This window comes from Cyprinodon variegatus, unplaced genomic scaffold (genome assembly GCF_000732505.1).
Source record: "Cyprinodon variegatus isolate N-32 unplaced genomic scaffold, C_variegatus-1.0 Scaffold815, whole genome shotgun sequence".
In the NCBI taxonomy this organism is placed as follows: Eukaryota; Metazoa; Chordata; class Actinopteri; order Cyprinodontiformes; family Cyprinodontidae; genus Cyprinodon; species Cyprinodon variegatus.
In genome coordinates, this window is record NW_015151268.1 from 178572 (window position 1) to 185786 (window position 7215).

A 7215-nucleotide genomic window follows, 5' to 3' on the forward strand; every position below is an offset into this window, starting at 1 on the left:
ATCAAACCATAACGAATGGTGCTTAAGCTACCTGTCTAGAAGGCACACATTAAATGCAGAAAACTATTAAAACACTGATTATTACAACATTTGTAGAAAATATAAAACACCCCTTGAAAAAAATTATTTACACAGAAATATAATTGGTTAGACATTTTTTTTATATTCCCCCCTGCAATTGTTTCCACTAATTGAAATGTCTTTAAATCAACATTAACATGAATTGAACGCACTGTAGTAAACAGATAAATCGAGTCAGAAGATGTCCTTCAGTCATCAATGCTCACATTCAGCGACACACAGGAGCTCTTTCAAACTGGGCACCGTTTCTTTCACAACACCTGTCCCATCAACCAGGAATCAGAATCAGAAATACTTTAATAATCCCAGGGAGAAATTACTTTAGTTACATTACTCCATCTGTAATAGAGTGACTATAGGACCAGTTTGATAGAACACTATTTCATACAATATATATAATTGGGGTCCCCGCTCCCTCTTTCCATCAGTTTGGGGGCCCTTGGCCTGGAAAACATTGAAGACCCCTGGTTTAATGGATACATCTCTGTATAAGGATGGGTGCACTGGTACTGTCTGAGAGTCACAGAGTTTCTGGGAAGTGAGGAAATTTTCCTGCTTCCTACTTTCAGAAATGGCTAAGGTGTGGGATTAGGACTACGATGGAGATTGGGTCTAGGATAGGGTTTAGTATGTAATGTTGATGGTTAGGCCATCAAAATATTTAAAAAAAAAAGCTTGGCTGCCTTTCATGGAAAATTAATTTGGCTCAGAATTGAAAATACTTAATTGATCCTAAGGACAAATGAAATGTTGAAACTCTAGCAAGTTATTTTTTATGTTAATTGCTGTAGGCAGGAGTCTTCTGTAGTGGTATGGTTCTGGAGTAGCCTCTGACCTAAGAAACTCTGTTGTTTAACTGTCTGTTGAAGATGATGATCATAGTTTCCCTAAAGTCTTTCATTTTTGTGAAGAATTCTTTGTTAAATCATCTCCAGTTGTTCTATTGGAATTCTTAGAATAGAGCTGACCTTCCTTATCAGCTTGTGGAGCTGCTTTACATAAAGCAACAGATGTTGGCAGAGGAGATCACACTCTCCACAACAGTCTTATAGAAGCTATGCACCATCTTGTTCCCAACACTAAAGGACCTATGCAATCTGCTCTAAAGGACCTATGCAATCTGCTCTAAAGGACCTATGCAATCTGCTCTAAAGGACCTATGCAATCTGCTCTAAAGGACCTATGCAATCTGCTCAGTCCCTTCTTGTAGACAGCTTCACAGTTGTATCTCAATTTCAGTCTCTTATCCAGGTGAACACCAAGGTTTTACAATCCTCAACCACCTCCACTTCTTCTCCTACGATAGTAATAGGATACGACATGTTCTTCTGAAATCTAAAATTATCTCCCTTGTTTTGTTGACATTCTAGATAAGATGATTGTTTTTCAATGAGGACATTCCCTTTTGCAATTAATGACATCTTTGGTCTTTTTCACTACTTGTAATTTTCCGTCAAAGTATTTCCTCTGACATTGGTTCACCTTTAAACCCACTGCCCAGTCTGCAATGATGAACACTTACTATTTAAGGGCTGAATGGTCCACTCGCCCTAAACACTATGTAGTTTGGGACGCTTTGGGACCCTTAATGTGGCAGACACTTTGGGTAGTGTCTAGTGGCTGTGTTTAGGGGCCAGATTGGGATTGGGCCCTAATCAGGACCTAATGATTCAGTAGCGAATGAAGCCATCTGTTTGGAGACACCAGAGCCTTGACAAGAAGGCCCTGTTTCATTCACTAGACATTAATGAAATAGATAGAGAAGGACCAGTTCCTCAATTTACATTAAAGACAATTAATATATAAACAGTTTAACCTTGTTTTGACAGGTACTTTTATCAATAATTTCAAATTAATTGTGGATATTTAAACACAATCTTCAACAGGTAAATAATTATGTTTTTTTTCTTCTCAGCTTCTGCTCATAGTTTATTAGCCCAACCAACCTAACATCAGCTGATTGGCAGACATCTGTTTATAGATAGAAAGCGGGATTAGGAGCATCACGCCTATTCAGCCTTTGAGAATACTAACTTATTGATTGGACTGAATATTCATTTTTTATGTTCCGGATCTATAATCCTGTTCATATTGCACAATTTTTACCATCCTGCATGTCTTTGTACTTTTTGGCTCATCAAGTATAAATTAATTTAAATAATTAATCTGTAAATTTAATTTCATAATTAATAATACATATCCTGCCTATTGCAACCCTATAAGGAGTAATCTATTCCAGAGCAATTCTCCCTCTGGTTGACGGTACACAGAAAGCGTAGTCTTAGATCTTAGTCAATTGGGCACCACTGTTGTGCAACTTTAATATATTTATTGCCCTCCCCAATAGGGCTGGGAAATATGCTATCTAATCAGTTGAAATTTGGACTGTCATATATTGTTTGTGAACACACACCCTACTAGCTGTGTGTTAGAACAACAAATGAAAGTGTGAATCAAGCTGAAATGATGGTCTAACAGATAATTATGCACAAACTGTATATGCAATAAATTTACCACAACTTCAATTAAAAAAACAACAGCTTATTAACAGAAAATATTCAGCTCCAAGTCAAACATTCAAACTTTCAGTTCAAAACTCTTGGCTAAGCTAGTGAACAGCAAGTTAACAAAAAAAAAAAATATATATATATATATCAAAACCACCAACCCCTCCATGTTTCTAACCAATTTTCCCCTCTCAGTGCAGACCCACTGAGAAGCCCACTATGGTGATTGGCAGCTCCATAGTCAGAAACGTCACATTAGAGACACCAGGGACCACAGTCAAACGTTTTTCAGGGGCCAGAACGAGCAACATCAAATCCTGCCTGAAACTGCTGGCTAAGGATAAGGTTAAATACAGTAAGATTGTTATTCATGCTAGCAATAATGACACCTGGTTACACCTATCTCAGGTCACCAATACTTGTGTCACTTGTGTGTGTAAGTTTGCCAAAAAAATGTCGGACTCGTGTCTGTAAAGATTTTCAGTCATCCAGGCCATGATCAAGCTCAGAAAGTTCAGTTTAGGCAACTGGGAACTTTTCTAGAAGCTTTCAAAAAGACGATTCGCTTCTCATCCAAGAGGCTTCTTTAGTTCTAACTGATGTCGGACTTAATTTTCTCTGGTCGCCTCCCTGATCTGACCGTTGATGACATGTTTAGCCGCATGTTGTCATTCAATCACTGGATGTCTAGGTGCTGTCCCAAAAATGATGTGGGCTTATTCGGGAAAGCTGGTCTGATTCGTAAGGATGGCATCCATCCCACTTTGGATGGTCCAGCTCTTCTCTGTGGGAAAATGAAGAATTTAATTTGTCCTCCAAAACCCTGACAGTCCAGGGTGCAGACCAGAAAGGAGAGACGTAGTTTAACAATCCTCTCTGCAGCTTCTCTACTGTTACCCTCCAATCATCCCATTCAGACAGTGTCTTGCCCACGACCAAATCAAATAAATTATAAAACAATGGTAAAGGAGTAAATCATGATCATCTAATTAAATTTAAATGACTAAAACTGAGAAAAAGGCAGAACTATTAAATATGGTTTATTTAACATTTAACTCTTTCTTCAAAAGTCTGTACAAAATTACTTGATTTGTGATAATCACACTGATTTATGTTGCCTTACAGAAACTTGGCTGCAGCAAGAGGATTATGTGAGCATAAATGAGGCAACTCCTTCTAGTTATTTTAAATTTTTTACATACCTGGAAATTCTGGGCAAGGAAGAGGAGTAGCAATAATATTTAAGTTTGACTGATTAGTCTAAACCAGTTAATAGTTGAAATTTCATTAAACTTTAACACTCAGTATCCGTCGTCCAATTTGCAAAGCAACAAAACCTCTTCTGCTTGTAACTTTTTATCTTCCACCAGGTCCTTACTCTAAATTTGTTTTTTATCAGTTTTCAGAGTTCCTATCTGATTTGGTGTAAAATACTGACAAGTTAATTACAGTTAGTGATTTTAATGTCTATGCTGACACTGAAGGTGATATCTTAACTGTACCCTTTGATGCTATCTTAGACTTGGGATTACATTGATCTCAAATAATAAAGTAAAAACCCTTGGTGTTATTTTTGGTAAGGACCTGTCATTTAAATCCTATATCAAACATGTTTCTAGAATATCCTTCTTTAATCTCCACAATCTTGCAAAAATCTGAAATATCTTGTCCAGAGGCAGGGCCCTACCATTGAGGACACAGAGGTCATCTCCTCTGTATCTTATTAATTCATTTATTGCATACATTGTGATATAAAGTTAAAGAAATTGCAATGAAGTAGGCAGGTGATCTTGAAGTGTTTCATATCTGAAGACCTACAAGTAACACCACAAGTAATGCCACACAATTCATCGTCAACACGCATTGGCACTCTGGTAACTGCCACAAACAAGCTGCTGCCCAGGGAGTCCGTCAGTCCCTGGAAGAGAAGCACATTGAGCTACTAATGCAAGTGGACAGCAATTTCAGTTATTGATGATGGTGAGAAAAACTACATTTAATGAGGAAGCATTTTAGTAAAGACAGCAAGGGAACATCAGACCATAGTGGATTTATCTCTGTCGGTAAATGAAACCTTTATTCAGCATTGTTTTCTCAGAGTGAGATGGTGAACCTGTTTTATATTTCTGCCAAACACAGCAAGACGTCAGGGAGCAGATTGTGCGGGACAGGAAGCTGTGCACAGAAACAAAATAGGACATCTGGTTCTTTTTCACAATAATAGCATTCTGTGGTAACTTTCCTTTACTTCAAGAGTCCCCGTGGTCCTTCAACAAGCCTCAAAATGCTGCATTTATATCTACAACTGCTGTAATGTTGTAGAACACTATATTTATGTTATATTCTTGGTGAATTCAGCATATTTATCTAGTTTATAAATAAATATATTTATACCTTTTAATAGCTAGTTTTACTATTTTACACCTTAACATTGGGCTGCTCTGGAAGCAGGAAAACTAATGTAGTTTCATCTATTTTAATGTGTTGAAATGACAAACTAATTGAAACCTGATGTTGGAAATGCATATTGTTTTCATTTCTAGCAGTTTATTATTGACTGTGTTGACATGCTTCACTAAGGGAAAAACAGGATATGGCCCAATCAAACAGAGCTCCTCTTTGGACCCAGCAGCAGGAGGAGCAGTAAGAAGATACTACGCCTAAACTGTTTTAAAAGTAGGACGTGTAAATGCTGATAATTGAAGCATTGTGTAAGATTATGATAGAAATGTGTTATATTAGGCACCATCATCAACATGATATAGTATTTGGGTCTACTCGTCCATTTCAAGACTCAGGTAAATATAATGCAACTAATTTCAATTATACTGGAATATCTTTTGTGACACATTTCTAACCAGTTGTAGACTGAAGCTTCAAAATAAAGATGACATAAAAATCAGTCTATAATGTCTGAAATGTCTGGCAGGAGAGACAGGAGAGCAGGAATTCACAGCTGAGTCTTTCCAAAAGTCACAATGACTAGAAGTTCTGCCTCTTGACCTCAGTATTTTTGGGCCCTGCATACGGCCCTGTTCAGGGGCGATGCTGAGAAACTATACCATGCATTTGTTACTTCAAGGCTGGACTGTTATAATTCTTTATTATCAGGGAGTCAACAAGCTGTAGTTCTGATGTAAATTAAAAAGAGAGATTATATTTCTCCTATCTTAGCTTCTCTTCTTTGGCTTCCTGTTAGATCCAGAATTAGTCCTTCTCTTCAGATATACAGCCTTACATTGCTTTTGTCAGGAATCTGATAATTCCTTATGTTCATAACACAGCATTTCACTCTCAATCTGCAGGTTTATCAGTGCTTTTCTATTTTAAAGAATTTCTAAAAGAATAGAAGGCGCCTCTCAGTGACCTCGGTGTTGGACGAAGAAGTTTGTGTTGATGCACATGTGAACTAAGACTAAGAAAAGCAAAGACATCCTTTTCTTATTATTGTGACATTTAGCTGATACAGATTTTTCTAATGGTCTTAACTGACCCTATTAAAGCAAAAGTCCAGTCTGGTTTACAATCAGACAGTGATTGAGAAATGAATTTGAATCGTCTTCTACATGCATTTCTTACTATATCCGGTTTAAACTGCATATGCAGCATAAACAAGCCAAAGGCTGCAGGGTCACAGCTAATGTTGTTACTACAAACCATCCTCTAAACAATAAAATGGCATTTGAGCCGGCATAAACTGTAAAGCTTTGGTTACATCTACTTAAACAAACCAGAGAGGAAAAGATATGAGTTTAGATACGGCAAGAAGAGAATTAAGAACAGTTCCATGTATAATCCAATGCTACATTAGCGTTCAGCGAGAGCCATTAGGTCTTTAGCATTCAATAAAAAGGTTGTGAGTTTGAATTTTTGTGCAGTCAGTGTGTGTTTGTATGAGTGCATGTTTGTCTAGTTTTCAGAACAGGATTTCTCTCTCTAAAAAAAAGATAATACTTTCAGTGGAGGCATTATGTGTCCATTTAGCTTTTAGCTTAGATTAATAGAAAGCAAGTGTGTGTGTGTGCATGTGGGTTAGTGTCTGTGTCCTGACTGGCTAAACTGACACCAGCTCCTGATGGCTTCACTGTGCAGAATAAATGTGCTGCTGTCTCATATCCTCGTTTACTTCTGTTTAGATTCAGGTTTTTCTTTAATTATAAAGGGATCTAGTTTTATAGCTGCAGTATATTTTGCCCCGCTACCTTTCATTCAAATTTTTGATTATATCCCATTGAAGAGAAAAACAAACTGAGTTCCAGTTTGTTTTTTTTTATCTGTGCAGTTATTGATACCATCTAATGTTGATGCTAAAGCATTTTGAAAGAACAAACATTTGTAAAATAATTTTTCTAATTTTCTACTCTCTAAATGTTTAAGATTTTAACTAGTGATGATGAAGTTATGGGAAAAATTGAAAAACATAATAAAAAGACAGACTTCTGATGCCTAGAATAAGCCAGACTGAGTTGGTATTGATCTAAGGTTGCTTCTCTCCCTCCTGTTTTCTTCCCTACTCCTTTGGTGCTTCAATCATTATCAAAAGAAAAACACTTAACAGCAAGAATAACAAACACAAAGTATAAACCAGAATTAGCTTTATTTCGTAGATATTTTCAAAAATAATAAC

General features: G+C 36.8%; 1 protein-coding gene across 1 annotated transcript in view; it reads left to right on the forward strand.

Moving 5' to 3' along the window:
* The window catches only part of LOC107098834 (probable G-protein coupled receptor 158), a 28493-nt gene that overhangs the window by 3562 nt on the left and 17716 nt on the right, over positions 1 to 7215 (forward strand). The gene's annotated exons all lie outside the window — the stretch shown is intronic.